General features: G+C 41.2%; 1 pseudogene; it reads right to left on the bottom strand.

Moving 5' to 3' along the window:
• Positions 1–300: 300 nt before the first annotated feature.
• LOC118358668 (RNA-binding protein fxr1-B-like) lies at positions 301–9,199 on the bottom strand (annotated as a pseudogene).
• Positions 9,200–15,155: the final 5,956 nt, after the last annotated feature.

Genomic DNA, 15,155 nt, shown 5'->3' on the forward strand with positions numbered 1-15,155 from the left:
GAGAAGCCCACAGAAAACTGATGATTCTAAATCACCCCGACAGAGGGTTGAGGAACGAGTAAAATGCTTTCCAAACAATTATGTACTTTTATATAGTCATTCAGCTTGTACAATGTAATTTGGATCACAATTGCATTTTTTTTTGCAGGTGGATCACTAAATCAATAGTTCACTTTGTACTTGGTTGTGCCCAGGGATTTTCTTATTCACCAAATAAATCATACATTAAAAGAGACTAGTTTTGCTCTGTACTTCACTCATTCTCAGGACAAAAAGGTCAACCTGACAAGACAAATGGTTTTATTTAAGAACTACTGGCATACAAAACATATTGCACATCAACAACCCGAATGATCATTAAAAAAGACACAGTTTACCGAACCAAAATCTGGAAATTGACCTCAGTCCAAATTGTCACCTGCATAAAACACGGTCGTTCCACCAGTTTAGTGTTAACAGCTTATTGAATAGTGTACATTTGTAAATAAAAAAATAATAAAGCTCCTTCGAGACAAGTTACTGCCACCATCATTCCAGCCTCTGGTGGGTGCATAAAAAAATGGGACAAGAACATTGACAGACCAATTCAGTGCAAAACAGGGTTTTTTCCTCTCCGACTGCATTTCCTAGTCTGAAGTGATTGTATATTAAAATGTAAAAAAATACAAATCAGCCAAAGCTCCTCAACAAACATTAGGATAACTAGATTCTTTCACCTTTGTCATCATTGACAAATTTACTACAGTCAGGCAACTATGTTAAATCTACTCAAGGCACAACATCTGATAATGTACTTGAAACATGCTTTTTCATGTCTCGGTTCAGTGCTAAATCTCCCCCTCTGTGTCCCATGGTTAGGGAATTGAAAAGTGCAGTAGAGAATCTGGAAGTCCATATGTCTATCTTTGGCAAGCTTGTACAATAACTATTGTAGTACAATTAATAGGTCCGTAGATTAGGAGACACTATTCAGGACAGGCTGCTAGTCACTGTTCCCTTGGTAACAGACTTTGACAGCCCTTTGTGGAAGCTCTGCCTAGTTCGTCACCTCTTCCATTGCCTGTCTTTGCTGATGTGGAGAGGCTGTGCCCTGCAATACACTCAACATGCCCCTGCAGGACACAGACAAGTAGAAATAATTACAGAAGCTTGACTTAATGTACCAAAGGCATACAATGCTAGAAATTTAAACCAGCCTAGTGGCAATTTCACAAACTGTAGATTCCATGGACTATGCCCCTGAAGTACATCAAGCCAAGAGAAAGACATTTCCGTACACTACCATGGTTCTTTCTCCCCATCACTTGTTTCAGCCAGCTTGTATGTATCAAGCATCTCAGATTAGTTGTGCCGATTTGCATTTTACATCACATTGAATAAGATTGAAGACCTGATCCTAGATCAGCACTCTTATTCTGAGACGCTTGATAGATACGGGCCCTGAAGTCAGATTTGTAGAATTTTTTTCAAACATACCAGTTCATCTATCTGCTTTGTGATTCAGCCCGGGATCTGCAAAACAAAGAATGTTAGAACCACTTGCATTGGTAATGAAATAAACTAGATCATCATAGCTAATGATAGGGAAAGGGGGATGCCTAGTCAGTTGTACAGAAATGCATTCAAATGAAATGCGTCTTCTGCATTTAACCCAACCCCTCTGAATCAGAAAAATAGCTTACATTGTGATAACACTGAAAGAATGTGGTTAAAAATAACTAGAAAGCAGTCCAATGAATGCAAGTGAGAAATACAGGCAAGCAGTATCAAATCCCAAAAAATAAACAGACCTTAATTGATAGTCAACAAGTAGCGGTCATGTTAGTGAATTTGAGTGGGACTTCTTGGTGGCATGTCTATTCAGCTTCAAATTGAGAAATTAGCTTCCCAGAGTAAATCAATGGTTACTGGTTGAAGCACAGACGTCACTGCTAGCCAGGGCAAGTGTTAATCACACTCAGTCATGCTGGTTTTGGTAAACAAACTACAGGCCCGTTCCCCACCTTTCCTGACTTGGGATTGGTGTCAATGTGTGTAATTCTATCCTTTTTAGTCACTGAATTGTCCACCGTCTTCTGTAACATGAAATAATTGTATTTACTAATGCTTATGGGAGTATGTTTGTTGTTGAATCCGATTGGCTCCCAGGGCTTGTGATTTTTACACAGACACTTCTATCCGGAGGGATTGAAGAAGTTTGTGGATGGTACTGATTGAGATGGTAAAAGTCACAACACAAATGTTTAAATACCGTTGATGACGGTCCTTAAATCAAGTCATCACTGCGAGGACATAGTGATGCAGGACTTACCAAGGCAATTCTCACCGAGGGAAGCTTTGTCCGATTCGCTCATGCCATCAATGGCTGTTGTGTCCTCGTCAGTCCGGCGGGAGAGGAGGTGGCGGTTTGTGTTAAGGTTGGAGTCGACCGTCTGGCCTGTCTCGGTGTTGTCAAGCACACTGTATGGGTTGCCATCACAATCCTTTAGAGCTGCAAAGTTAACAAATAGTTTAATATCTAGTTTTAGAGGAACAATTCTTAGACCTATTCACATGATCATGATAAACATAGGGGATAATGCAAATCATGTTTAATGTCATCAGCATGTGCATGACCCATCAATTGTGTTTGTAGCCGTACCGGTGTTGGAGGCTCCTCGGCCCCTGCCACTGGGTCCTCTCCCTTGACCAGCTCTCCTGCTGTCTCTCTGTGGCTGGGTACCCCTCTCCGGTTCCTCTCCCGCCAGGGACCAGTCAATCAGCTCCTCCTTCCGCTCTGAGTCAGTCTCAGAGTCATTGGATTGCTCAGAGTTTGTGCCTGAAAGTCAAACATATCTTTTTAATACCAGATGACTGATAACTTCCTGTTGGGCTATAGCATTATGTTCCAATATCAATATTACCTTCCCTAGATTGTGTCTTGCAACTTTCAATTGACTACCCAATTGTCATAGTTGAGTAAAGAAACCAGACGGCACCATCTTGTTTTTTTTTGTATTTATGGATAGCCAGGGGCTAACACTCATTCACAAATGAAACATTTGTGTTTAGTGAGTCCGCAAGATCATAGGCAGTAGAGATGACCAGGGAGGTTCTCCTGATAAAGAGTCTGAATTGGACCATTTTCCCGTCCTGCTAAGCATTCAAAATGTAACATGTACTTTTGGGTGTTAAAAGTAAAAAGTACAATATTTCCTTTAGGAATGTAGTGAAGTAGTACCTTAAATTATTTTTAGGGTTAAACCCCTGCTGATAGGTGTTGAAAAATGTATTGGGAGAATCTACAAAATGTCTGTTCGGTATCATTGTGAACATGACGCTCACCATAGCCAGAGGTGTAGTTGGGGCCTCTGCCAGTGTAGGAGCGGCTGGTATTCACAGAGGTAGCAGCCACACTGTCGTCCGTGGTGTAGCTCTTGTCCTTGTCTGCTGGGTGGCCAGATGAAGGCCTTTGGCCCATCCCAATCAGCTTCAGCTGCTCATCTATCTGCAGTCTCTCCATACGCAGTAGCTCTACCTCCTGCAGACAGCAACAGGCAAACTCATCCCACACAGACTATAAAAAGGGCCTACAGCCCTGACTGAGACCATTAGGAGTTTGTTACTAGATTAATGCTTATGTTCAGGTAGGCGATGTGGTACTCCAGAAACACCTGGGCATCCCCAATGTTCTCCTTAGTGCCGACAAAGGTAAACGGGACCATTCCCTGTGTCAGCACATCACAAATAAATTGATGTTATTATGAGTGAAGTGTTTACGTGACAATACTGATCACTTGGTCTACTAAGTGAGCTGGAAAGTAGTTTTTTAAAAGTAAGGGCTTACTTCTTGACGTGGCTGTGTGTTGTCCTTGTCCCCCTCAATCTTTACTCTCACCACCCCAGACTTGTCAATGATCTCCTGAATGACTTTTCCGTTCGTGCCAATTACCTTGCCTGAAGAAAAAAATAAGAAGCCATAAGGCACTTGTGTGAAGTGGTGTGCACACCCACAAATGTCTTGCTTTATGGAAGTATCAACTCCTACTTGATACATACCGACCAAGTTCCTTGGGATCTGAACAGAATCTTCGAGAAACTCCAGATAATTCCTTGCCTTCTTAACCGCCTCCTCATTCTTAGAAGAAGAATATAATAGCTTTAAGAAACAAATGTCTTGGTGGTACATACACCGTCTATAGCTCACTCATAACAAAGTCTCATATCAAAAGCATCAGCACACCTTTCCATAAATTATGAAAGTCCCACTCCCTTCATCCAGCTCAATAGCAGAGATTCCAGGCACTTTTCTGGCTTGTTGAATGTTGCTGCCATGGCTTCCAATGGCAAGGCCCATGAGGTCCACCCTGACTGTAAACTCCTCTTGGAAAGCGGATGTCAGTTGCTTTGTACTCTAGAGAGAAGAGATCATGTGCATGATTGATATTTGTCTATGACAATCCCGTTTAAAGTATTTCTGCAAAGATGCTGTGATAATCATCCTTACCTCCAGTTGTTTAGTGGCCTCCTCATTTTGGGACAGGAGCATGAGCTTAGTGCGAATGCTCCTCAAAGGCATGTCACTGAGCAAAGACACTCGCTTAACTGTGGCTTCATTTATAGACTGCAGGGAAACAAGAATATAAACGTAAAAAAATTGTCGCGACATTCCTTGTTCTACACAAAACTGCTGGTACTGAAGGAGGAGTGGCAGACAGACTTATATGGACTTACTAGTACGACCAAGATACTTGTTTCTGGACAGTAGACAATCCGACAAGCTCCCACTGCCTTTTTGAAATCTTTAATCTTGTTCACTTTCGCACCTAAAGTAAAATAAACTATAATCACATTCTGAACTCTAATGCATGTAAATAAAAACCAACAAATTACTAGACTATATCCCAATCAGAAACTACTTTTAAATAAAAGGTACATACGCTGCTTTCAGATCGTCAGGTACTGGGACTGTGCATTTGAAGAAAGGAGCTCTTTGACACCACCTTGTTGACATTCACAGGCCGGAGACGTTCAAAGGTGACTATTTCATTGTACGTGGCGTCACAGGCAGCATACTCGATCACATAGAACTACACAGTAAACACAACACAGGTTACATTTGTGTTGCATGAAACTGACAAACGTAATATCAGGATGAGGAAATCACAGGATAAACATTACAGAAACATCCTTTCGCAAATGACATTCTGGGACCAGTGAAATTGTAACCACAGATAACTACTCACATCTCCCTTCATCATGCGCACTCTGGCAAGCCACCAGCCACATGGCTCCTGCTTATTGGCCCGGGAAAAGATCTGGTAGAAAGAGAAAGAGGGAGAGATAATTCTAAATTAGATATTCTGAGGAAAACGTGTCTGATAAATCTAAGAAGATAGAGAGCCAGTTCTCACCTCCACCTCTTCTCCCTCCCCGATGTCCTTTTTACCGTCGGCTGGAGGTGGCATCCGCACATCACTAAAGTGAACTTGTCTCTCAGGTTGCCAACTTTATTAAAAGACAATTTATCTTTTTTTTTTTTTTTTTTTTTTTTTTTTACATGTAAATGGCATGCTATTAGAATCTGTAACATTCCCTTTACATCAAACAGAGATTTGGTTGTAAAAAAGCGAAATTCTCCTTTAATAACAAACATTTAGATAAGTATCATAAAGTTATGCCCATCAACAAAATTATACCACCATCATTCCAACATAGATGACTACAAAATACACTACAACCCCAGAAGAACCTATGAAAACTTACTTGTTCTCAAAGACAATAGTGAGTGAATCATCATGGACATCTTTGACAAATCCCTAGAGAAAGATCAGCCATGGGTTAAGTTCAGAAGTACTCCGCCACTCCACCCAGAAAATAAAAAGTTACTGGCATAGCTAGGGAATATCAACATACAACACTTTAGTATAGGCCAGGGATTCTTAAAACCTTCAGCTCAAGACTCAAGTGAAATTGTCCATCCTCCCATGACCCAAATCATCCTCCAAAAACTCAAATTAAGAAGATCTATTCTCATAACTCGCGACCCACCTCTCACATGCCCAGGGCCCGCTTTTGGTCCCAACCCATAGTTTAAGAAACCCTGGTATAGGCTGCTGTGGTATTCTAGCCCAGAGTTTCTAGATCTGAGTGGACATATATCCCTCCTTGCAATATATTTGCCTACCTGCGCCAGTATGGTGACACTTTTCCCACATCCAAGTAAGGCTTGTCGATATGGCCATATCAAATTTTTTTTCAAATTTATAGGTGATTCACAATATACACTCCATGACCAAAGGTATGTGGACACCTGCTCGTCGAACATCTCATTCCAAAATCATGGGCATTAATATGGAGTTGGTCCCCCCTTTGCTGCTATAACAGCCTCCACTCTTCTGGAAAGGCTTTCCACTAGATGTTGGAACATTGCTGTGGGGACTTGCTTCCATTCAGCCACTCAGGGCGATTAGGCCTGGCTTGCAGTCTGCATTCCAATTCATTCCAAAGGTGTTTGATGCGGTTGAGTTCAGAGCTCTCTGCAGGTCAGTTCTTCCACACCAATCTCGACAAACCATTTCTGTATGGACCTCGTTTTGTGCACGGGGGTATCGTCATGCTGAAACAGGAAAGGGCCTTCCCCAAACTGTTGCCACAAAGTTGTGGCTTAAATAGCTGAATCCAGGAATTTAAAGGGATGTCCACATACTTTTGTGTATAGTGTACATTCTTGAATGAAAGAAAAACATTTCAGCTAGCTGGCTACCTACCTAACAATATGTTTCCCTATTCAAAGTTAACTGAGGAGCAAATTAAAACATTTAATGAGCTGGCTATAATTGAAAAATTAATTGAACAAACTTTTAAAAGATGCACAATGCAGAAAATTTGACGCTATTTCCTGGTTGCTAAAATTCTAAGAGTTCACCCAATTTCAATTTGTGACAAAACCAGCACATATAGTGTAGAGAATCATTGTACCATCTAAACCGCTGTGAAATATATTTCCCATAACAAAATATTGTATTTTCAGCTGGTGTACAAAACCAGAAGTAAACATACGAATGGAAAGTATAGAAACAGAGCACAAACTCAGCAAAAAAAAATAAACATCCTCTCACTGTCAACTGTTTATTTACAGCAAACTTAACGTGTAAATAATTGTATGAACATAACAAGATTCAACAACTGAGACATAAACTAAAAAAGTTCCACAGACATGTGACTGAAATGGAATAATGTGTTCCTGAACAAAAGGGGGGTAAGCGTCAGTATCTGGTGTGGCCACCAGCTGCATTAAGTACTGCAATGCATCTCCTCCTCATGGACCGCACCATTTTTACCAGTTCTTGCTGTGAGATGTTGCCCCACTCTTCCACCAAGGCACCTGCAAGTTTACAGACATTTCTGGGGGGAATGGCCCAAGCCCTCACCCTCCAAACCAACAGGTCCCAGATGTGCTCAATGGTATTGAGATCTGGGCTTTTCGCTGGCCATGGCAGAACACTGACATTCCTGACTTGCAAAATATCACGCACAGAATGAGCAGTATGGCTGGTGGCATTGTCATGCTGGAGGGTCATATCAGGATGGGCCTGCAGGAAGGGTACCACATGAGAGAGGAGGATGTCTTGCCTGCAATGACAACAAGCTCAGTCCAATGATGCTGTGAAACACCGCCCTAGACCATGACGGACCCTCCACCTCCAAATCGATTCCGTTCCAGAGTACAGGCCTCGGTGTAACGCTCATTCCTTTGACGATAAACGCGAATCCGACCATCACCCCTGGTAAGACAAAACCGCGACTCATCCTTGAAGAGCACTTTTTGCCAGTCCTGTCTGGTCCAGCGACGGTGGGTTTGTGCCCATGGGCAACGTTGTTGCCGGTGATGACCTGCCTTACAATAGGCCTACAAGCCCTCAGTCCAGCCTCTCTCAGCCTATTGCAGACAGTCTGAGCACTGATGGAGGGATTGTGCCTTTCCTGGTGTAACTCGGGCAGTTGTTGCCATCCTGTACCTGTCCCGCAGGTGTGATGTTCGGATGTACCGATCCTGTGCAGGTGTTGTTACACATGGTCTGCCACTGCAAGGACTGCCTCAGGCATCTCACAGTACGGACATTGCAATTTATTGCCCTGGCCACATATGCAGTCCTCATGCCTCCTTGCAGCATGCCTAAGGCACATTCACGCAGATGAGCAGGGACCCTGGGCATCTTTGTTTTTGTGTTTTTCTGAGTCAGTAGAAAGGCCTCTTTAGTGTCATAATTTTTCATAACCGTGACCTTAATTGCCTACCATCTGTAAATTGTTAGTGTCTTAACAACCGTTCCACGGGTGCATGTTCATTAATTGTTTATGGTTCATTGAACAAACACGGGAAACAGTGTTTAAACCCTTTACAATGAAATTCTGTTAAATTATTTGGATTTTTACGAATTATCTTTGAAAGACAGGGTCCTTGCTGAGTTTAGAACATATCTACCGCTTCTTAGGCTTGAAATGAGAATGACAGATCTATAACCCACTTCTCTGAATTTCGTGTAGTCGCCCAAAGTTACATATTACAGCTTAAACGTATAAATTGTTTGATTTATGCATATGGTTAGCACATATACCTTTAGATAGTGTAGCAGGTCATGAAGTTAGCCAGATCAATAATCTGATTCAAGACGAGCAAAGCCAAGGTGCAACCGAACCTGATTAGCTAGCTAAGTTGCCTACATACCGTTAGCCAGGTAATTACGTTAGCTAACATTGAGAAATGTTTTTAATAGCGTTATCTGTTGAATTAGCCAGCTAATAGTGTACTCCTCGAAGACAAACGGGATGTGAATAGGTCGCTTGCAAAGAAAAGTGAGACTAGCTGCCAACTATATTTGGTCTTGAAGTTAACGTCGCTAACGTTAGCTTACCCAGCTAGCCAGCCAACCGTCATTTTTTAAATATTTTTTATTTATTTAACCTTTATTTAACCAGGTAGGCTAGTTGAGAACAAGTTCTCATTTGCAAGTTCTCACTTGAAAACACAAGTCTCTAGCTTAGTGTATGTTGCTGGTTTATGAACTATAGTAGGGAACTGATGTGTGTGCCATGCTTTATAAACATGATCATGGTTAGTTTACATCAATATAATACATGGATTTACCTTATAATAAGCTCCGTTGGAGCCACGGACCTCCACAGTCAGTTCCTCCATGTTGGCCATGCAATGCATGCCGGGGTTATTGAAGTGTCTAAACAATCGGGGTAACTACTTTCAAGTACACGCATAGGCCAAGTTGAATGGCACATACTTAATTTTTGTCATTTATTTTTTATTTCACCATTATTTAACCAGGTAGGCTAGTTGAAAACAAGTTCTCATTTACAACAGCGACCTGGCCAAGATAAAGCAAAGCAGTGCGACACAAACAACAGCACAGAGTTACACATGGAATAAACATACATACAGTCAATAATACAATAGAAAAAGTCTATATACAGTGTGTGCAAATGAGGTAGGATAAGGGATATAAGACAATAAAATAGGCCATAGTGGCAAAATAATTACAATATAGCAATTAAACACTGGAGTGATAGATGTGCAGAAGATGAGTGTGCAAGTAGAGATAACTGGGGTGCAAAGGAGCAAAATAAATAACCATATGGGGATGACGTAGATGGATGGGCTATGTACAGGTGCAGTGATGTGTGAGCTGCTCTGACAGCTGGTGCTTAAAGTTAGTGAGGGAGATATGAGTCTCCATGCAGTTCTTTCCAGTCATTGGCAGCAGGGCAGCAAGGCAGCCAAAATAGGAATTGGCTTTGGGGGTGACCAGTGAAATATACCTGCTGGAGCACGTGCTACGGATGGGTGCTGCTATGGTGACCAGTGAGCTGAGATAAGGTGGGGCTTTACCTAGCAAAGACGTAAAGATGACCTGGAGCCAGTGGGTTTGGCGACGAATATGAGGCGATGGCCAGCCAACGAGAGCACACCGGTTTCAGTGGTGGGTAGTATATGGGGCTTTGGTGACAAAACGGATGGCACTGTGATAGACTGCATCCAATTTGCTGAGTAGAGTGTTGGAGGCTATTTTGTAAATGACATCGCCAAAGTCAAGGATCAGTAGGACAGTCAGTTTTACGAGGGTATGTTTGGCAGCATGAGTGAAGGATGCTTTGTTGCAAAATAAGAAGCTGATTGTAGATTTAATTTTGGATTGGAGATGCTTAATGTGAGTCTGGAAGAAGAGTTTACAGTCTAAACAGACACCTAGGTATTTGTAGTTGTCCACATATTCTAAGTCAGAACCGTCCAGAGTAGTGATGCTGGACAGGCGGGCAGGTGTGTGTCGCGATCGGTTGAAGAGCATGCATTTAGTTTTACTTGCAATTAAGAACAGTTGGAGGCCATGGAAGGAGAGTTGTATGGCATTGAAGCTCATCTGGAGAATATGATAGTTATATCTCAAGATTAAGAAATACCAAACAAGATTGTAACTGTCCATAACATATGCCTAAATGTATCAGGTGTAGTTAGCCTAAATAGAAACATATGAGAATAATGTGACACACACACATATTATATATACAGTGGGGCAAAAAAGTATTTCGTCAGCCACCAATTGTGCAAGTTCTCTCACTTAAAAAGATGAGGCCTCTAATTTTCATCATAGGTACACTTCAACTATGACAGACAAAATGAGAAAAAAAATCCAGAAAATCACATTGTAGGATTTTAAATGAATTTATTTGCCAATTATGGTGGAAAATAAGTATTTGGTCACCTACAAACAAGCAAGATTTCTGGCTCTCACAGACGTGTAACTTCTTCTTTAAGAGGCTCCTCTGTCCTCCACTCGTTACCTGTATTAATGGCACCTGTTTGAACTTGTTATCAGTATAAAAGACACCTGTCCACAACCTCAAACAGTCACACTCCAAACTCCACTATGGCCAAGACCAAAGAGCTGTCAAAGGACACCAGAAACCAAATTGTAGACCTGTACCAGGCTGGGAAGACTGAATCTGCAATAGGCAAGAAGCTTGGTTTTAAGAAATCAACTGTGGGAGCAATTATTAGGAAATGGAAGACATACAAGACCACTGATAATCTCCCTCGATCTGGGGCTCCAAGCAAGATCTCACCCCGTGGGGTCAAAATGATCACAATAACGGTGAGCAAAAATCCCAGAACCACACGGGGGACCTAATGAATGACCTGCAGAGAGCTGGGACAAAGTAACAAAGCGTACCATCAGTAACACACTACGCCGCCAGGGACTCAAATCCTGCAGTGCCAGACATGTCCCCCTGCTTAAGCCAGTACATGTCCAGGACCGTCTGAAGTTTGCTAGAGAGCACTTGGATGATCCAGAAGAAGATTGGGAGAATGTCATATGGTCAGATGAAACCAAAATATAACTTTTTGGTAAAAACTCAACTCGTCGTGTTTGGAGGACAAAGAATGCTGAGTTGCATCCAAAGAACACCATACCTACTGTGAAGCATGGGGTGGAAACATCATGCTTTGGGGCTGTTTTTCTGCAAAGGGACCAGGACGACTGATCCGTGTAAAGGAAATAATGAATGGGGCCATGTATCGTGAGATTTTGAGTGAAAACCTCCTTCCATCAGCAAGGGCATTGAAGATGAAACGTGGCGGGGTCTTTCAGCATGACAATGATCCCAAACACACCGCCCGGGCAACGAAGAAGTGGCTTCGTAAGAAGCATTTCAAGGTCCTGGAGTGGCCTAGCCAGTCTCCAGATCTCAACCCCATAGAAAATCTTTGGAGGGAGTTGAAAGTCTGTGTTGCCCAGCAACAGCCCCAAAACATCACTGCTCTAGAGGAGATCTGCATGGAGGAATGGGCCAAAATACCAGCAACAGTGTGTGAAAACCTTGTGAAGACTTACAGAAAACGTTTGGCCTCTGTCATTGCCAACAAAGGGTATATAACAAAGTATTGAGATAAACTTTTGTTATTGACCAAATATGTATTTTCCACCATAATTTGCAACTAAATTCATAAAAAATCCTACAATGTGATTTTCTGGAGAAAACATTTTTTTGTCTGTCATAGTTGAAGTGTACCTATGATGAAAATGACAGGCCTCTCATCTTTTTAAGTGGGAGAACTTGCACAATTGGTGGCTGACTAAATACTTTTTTGCCCCACTGTATGATGCATTTTAGAAATTAGGAGGTTCATCATCAGCATTGCTATCAGAGGATCAAGATGATGACCACACTGAAATGGTCTTCTGACAGTTGTACCCAATCTATTGACAGGGACATAAGCAATTAAAAGCTTGTGATTCAAAAGGAATGTGTTTTTGTGTCACTCATCATGGTAACCCTATTCAGGTGTAAATGTTGTAATGAAGCTGGAACTGAATCAAACACACTGCAGAATGTTGTTCCTGGGCCATAATGAAGGACATTCTAGTACAGTTCAGACAACCTGATAGGGTTGTCTTTGAGATGATACCAGTATCAGGATACCACTATACTCAATCTTCCATGGTAAAAAAAGAAAAACTCAACTCTATTCTCCTTTAAAAACCTTATGTATGTAAAATATTTTGTGATATAGCTTGGAAAAATAAACAAATGTGACTACAGGTGACAACAGAGCGAGGGCTGCTTCATGTTTTGGCTTCTTGCCACAATACTAGATAGTGGTATCATGACAACCTAGCCTAAAGATTCCGACCTTACGGTCACTGTAATTACATTTTTCCAGTAAGGTCTGAACTGCAGGCTGCCGTGATCAGGATACCACGGATATCATGCTAGGCTAGCTAATGCTAAAGCAACCTATTGGATTCGATGACACCTCCGGTAGCTACTCAACCCATCCCTAGGCATCACATTTTCACGGAATGTTAACTGGAGGAAACAAATCAAAACACATTTTTATTTTAATTAAAGTGTTGTCCCCCAGTGCATAAACAATGTTATTTTCATAGTGCGTGTTTCCCAGTGTGGAGTTGATGGAATGTGATCGATCCCATGCAATGGTTTACATCTAATGATTTATATATACACTAGATGACGTAAAGGGGCTGCTGTTTTGAAACCACCGCACCTCCATCTTGGCACTCCCCCACCAATGAAAAACAATATTTTGGAAGCTATATAAATGCATTTCTCAAATGTCAAAATGTATTTTTGCTGCTTTTATTCTATTATTACAGACACATTTATGCATACTTTTACATTATATGATGTGAGCTAAACATATATTTGAAAACGATGTCCTTAAAACCTCTATGGGATGGGTCCCCCTCCCAGGACATAGACATGTCTTATACGGGCAGAAAGCTTAAATTCTTGTTAATCTAACTGCACTATCCAATTTACAGTAGCTATTACAGTGAAAAAAATACAGTGCTATTGTTTGAGGATAGAGCACAACAACAAAAAGCAACTGGTTTGATACATTCACCTTCAGATGTGAATTTATCACCTTCAGATGTGAATGTATCACCTTCAGAGGGGATCCCCCACACACTGTTTTTCAGTGGCAGGGACTGGCAGACTAGTCAGGATCGAGGGAAAGATGAATGGATCAAAGTACAGAAAGATCCGATGAAAACCTGCTCAAGAGCGCTCAGGACCTCAGACTGGGGCGAAGGTTCACCTTCCAACAGGACAATGACCCTAATCACACAGCCAAGACAAAGCAGGAGTGGCTTAGGGACAAGTCTTTGAATATCCTTGAGTGGCCCAGCCAGAGTCTGGACTTGAACCTGATCATATATCTCTGGAGACCTAAAAACTGTCCATCCAACCTGAAAGAGCTTGAGAGGATCTTCAGACAAGAATGGGAGAAACTCCTCAAATACAGGTGTGCCAAGCTTGTAGCATCATACCCAAGAAGACTTGAGGATGTAATTGCTGCCAAACGTGCTTCAACAAAGTACTGAGTAAAGGGTCTGAATACTTATGTAAACGTGATATTTCAGTATTTTTCTTTTTACATCTGCAAAAATGTCTAAAAACCTGGTTTCACTCGTCATTATGGGATAGTGTGTAGATTGATGAGTGAAAAAAATGTCTAATCCATTTTAGAATAAGGCTGTAACAAAATCTGTCTGAATATTTTCCGAATGCACTGCGTATCATTGTTTCAATCTGATCCCATGCAATGTTTTTTACATCTCTTTTGTGACATCTAGTGGCTGACATCAAAGCTTTTCAAATACCAGTCCTAATTGTACAGACTTTTTCAGAAAGCAATAATACAGGAGAATACATACTATATTTTTGAGAAAATCTGTTCAGGAGAAAATATTAAGTGATTCCACCAAATGAGTACCTTTTGGGCAGTGTAACTTCATCCAAAACTACATTTATTTCACAGATTGTCTACATTCTGTCATAAAGAGCATGTTCAACTTACTAAAAATACGTTTTCCCATCTCAAAAATGACTATAATAAGTTCCAAATAAAGTAGCAGGGTTGACGATTTCATCTTAAATCAGCCATAAATCCCCTTGTGACAGGGGGAATGGAAGTTTGTTGTGTCCAACAGGGAGGGGCAATTGAATGCAAGTTTCACAAAACATTTACATTATTAAAACATTTCTAGCCTGTTGTCTATGGGTAACAGGGTTGACGTGTTTGCTATGCTTTACTCACTCAGTTTTCCACTACAAAAAAAGTAGAGCCAGCTCACCTGCTTTGATTTGACTAGAAGATGTTCAATGTTTCTTTAGAATAAAAAAAAGGAATAGTTTCACCATATTAAAATGAGAGTTCAGTTGACGTAACAGGATTGACCTTAAAATGAGGGACATACATTTCATATGATTAGATGAATCCCTAATCACATTTATATTTAAAGGGGGCTGAACTTCCTGATTTAGCCTCGGTTTCATTTCTTCTCATTAGGAAATGTGACTGAGAACTGGATTTGGGTGTTTTGATGTGGGTGTCTCTTGTGTGTTGTATTCGAAGGTGGGAAGTGTTTGCATGCTTGCCAGGTCTAGGAAAGATGTCCCCGTTCATTAACCAAACAAAGTCCACCCACAAGGCCTAAAAACTAGACCTACGTTTTTTTGCAGCAAGAGAGGAGTTGCTACATTTATCCAATAGGTGTCTCCATAATGATAATCTAAATACACCTGTTAATAAATTTAAAAAATGGTACTCTACATTTCTCCCTTTGTTATATTGT

This window comes from Oncorhynchus keta, chromosome 26, assembly GCF_023373465.1.
Source record: "Oncorhynchus keta strain PuntledgeMale-10-30-2019 chromosome 26, Oket_V2, whole genome shotgun sequence".
Classification (NCBI taxonomy): domain Eukaryota; kingdom Metazoa; phylum Chordata; class Actinopteri; order Salmoniformes; family Salmonidae; genus Oncorhynchus; species Oncorhynchus keta.